Here is a 273-nt window from a genome sequence, read left to right as displayed (position 1 = left end):
AGGGCTCCAATCCCTAGTTGAGATTTTTAGACATAGGGCGTCCATTCCCTAGTCACCTTTTTTGCCAACATTGGGCTCCAATCCCTAGTTGAGATTTTAGACATAGGGACTCCATTCCCTAGTCTCCTTTTTTGCCAACATAGGGCTCCAATCCCTAGTTGAGATTTTAGACATAGGGGCAGCATTCCTTAGTCACCTTTTGCCAACATAGGGCTCCAATCCATAGTTGAGATTTTTAGACATAGGGCCTCCATCCCCTAGTCGCCTTTTGCT

The sequence above is a fragment of the Nicotiana attenuata genome, unplaced genomic scaffold (genome assembly GCF_001879085.1).
Source record: "Nicotiana attenuata strain UT unplaced genomic scaffold, NIATTr2, whole genome shotgun sequence".
Lineage (NCBI taxonomy): Eukaryota > Viridiplantae > Streptophyta > Magnoliopsida > Solanales > Solanaceae > Nicotiana > Nicotiana attenuata.
This window is presented reverse-complemented; position numbering follows the sequence as displayed.